Here is a 2,740-nt window from a genome sequence, read left to right as displayed (position 1 = left end):
ATAAATCATCACTTCAAGGTACTGTAATGAACTCATTCTTTATTTATATTGGTGTTAAACCTACTGTATTACAACTTCTCTATGGTTTATAAACTATTTTACTAGCCATAGATTCATCAAAACAAGCAAACAACACATGAAAAATGGAATCTGTCAAAAACAGAACAGTCTGTAGTAATATGAATCAAACATATACTTCTGGAACTCATAAAATTATCAAATAAATTTCTGGACCTGAGGAATTTATCTATTAATAATCTACAAAAATAATTAACTAAATATCACTCTCCAAATAAAAATGGCAGCAATTCTCGTGAGCGCTAAAGTTTCTGTTTTTTACAGCATGATCAACAAGACTTCCCCCAAGTCTTCCCAAAGGTTCTACTTGGCACAAACACTAATTAAAAGCATAAAACCACATCTAAACAGAGGCTAGATGGATTATTTATTACTAAACAGGAGCAAAAAGCAAGGAACAAAAATAAAGTTGGGTTGCCTCCCAACAAGCGCTATCGTTTAACGCCCCTAGCTAGGCATGATGATTTCAATGATGCTCACATAAAGGATAAGAATTGAAATATAAAGAGAGCATCATGAAGAATATGACGAGCACATTTAAGTATAACCCACTTCCTATGCATAGGGATTTTGTGAGCAAACAACTTGTGAGAACAAGAATCAACTTGCATAGGAAGGTAAAACAAGCATAACTTCAAAATTTTAAGCACATAGAGAGGAAACCTGATATTATTGCAATTCCTACAAGCATATATTCCTCCCTCATAATAATTTTCAGTAGCATCATGAATGAATTCAACAATATAACCAACACCTAAAGCATTCCTTTCATGATCTACAAGCATAGAAATTTTATTACTCTCCACATAAGCAAAATTCTTCTCATGAATAATAGTGGGAGCAAACTCAACAAAATAACTATCATGTGATTGAAAATTAAGATCAAGATGACAAGTTTCATGGTTATCGTTATTCTCTAAAGCATACGTGTCATCACAATAATCATCATAGATAGGAGGCATGCTTTCATCATAATAAATTTGCTCATCAAAACTTGGGGGACAAAAAATATCATCTTCATCAAACATAGCTTCCCCAAGCTTGTGGCTTTGCATACCATTAGCATCATGGATATTCAAGGAATTCATACTAACAACATTGCAATCATGCTCATCATTCAAATATTTAGTGCCAAACATTTTATAGATTCCATCTTCTAGCACTTGAGCACAATTATCCTTTCCATCATACTCACGAAAGATATTAAAAAGGTGAAGCGTATGAGACAAACTCAATTCCATTTTTTTGTAATTTTCTTTTATAAACTAAACTAGTGATAAAACAAGAAACTAAAAGACTCGATTGCAAGATCTAAAGATATACCTTCAAGCACTCACCTCCCCGGCAACGGCGCCAGAAAAGAGCTTGATGTCTACTACACAACCTTCTTCTTGTAGACGTTGTTGGGCCTCCAAGTGCAGAGGTTTGTTGGACAGTAGCAAATTTCCCTCAAGTGGATGACCTAAGGTTTATCAATCCGTAGGAGGCGTAGGATGAAGATGGTCTCTCTCAAGCAACCCTGCAACCAAACAACAAAGAGTCTCTTGTGTCCCCAACACACCCAATACAATGGTAAATCATATAGGTGCACTAGTTTGGCGAAGAGATGGTGATACAGGTGGTATATGGATAGTAGATAAAGGTATTTGTAATCTGAAATTATAAAAACAGCAAGGTAACTAATGATAAAAGTGAGCGCAAATGGTATTGCAATGATAGGAAATAAGGCCTAGGGTTCATACTTTCACTAGTGCAAGTTCTCTCAACAATAATAACATAGATAGATCATATAACGAGCCCTCAACATGCAACAAAGAGTCACTCTGAAGCCACTAATAGCGGAGAACAAACGTAGAGATTATGGTAGGGTACGAAACCACCTCAAAGTTATTCTTTCAAATCAATCCGTTGGGCTATTCCTATAAGTGTCACAAACAACCCTGGAGTTTTTACTAGAATAACACCTTAATATACAAATCAACCAAAACCCTAATGTCATCTAGATACTCCATTGTCACCTCAAGTATCCGCGGGCATGATTATACGATATGCATCACATAATCTCAGATTTATCCAACCAACATAAAAGTACTTCAAATAGTGCCCCAAAGTTTCTACCGGAGAATCAAGAACGTGTGCCAACCCCTATGCATAGGTTCATGGGCGGAACCCGCAAGTTGGTCACCAAAACATACATCAAGTGGCACGTGATATCCCATTGTCACCACAGATAAGCATGGCAAGACATACATCAAGTGTTCATAAAAGACTCAATCCGATAAGATAACTTCAAAGGGGAAACTCAATTCATCACAAGAGAGTAGAGGGGGAGAAGAAACATAAGATCCAACTACAATAGCAAAGCTCAGGATACATCAAGATCGTGCCATAGATGGAACACGAGAGAGAGAGGTCAAACACATAGCTACTGGTACATACCCTCAGCCCCGAGGGTGAACTACTCTCTCCTCGTCATGGATAGCGCCGGGATGATGAAGATGGCCACCGGAGATGGATTCCCCCTCCGGCAGGGTACCGGAAAGGGGTCCCGATTGGTTTTTCGTGGTTCTGGAGGCTTGCGGCGGCGGAACTCCCGATCTATCTTTTTTTTGGAAGTTTTAGGGTACGACGGTATATATGGGTGAAAGGAGTATGTCAGTGG

Source organism: Triticum urartu, chromosome 6A, assembly GCF_056163025.1.
Source record: "Triticum urartu cultivar PI428250 chromosome 6A, HENAU_Tu73, whole genome shotgun sequence".
Classification (NCBI taxonomy): Eukaryota; Viridiplantae; Streptophyta; class Magnoliopsida; order Poales; family Poaceae; genus Triticum; species Triticum urartu.
Note: the sequence above shows the minus strand (reverse complement) of the source record.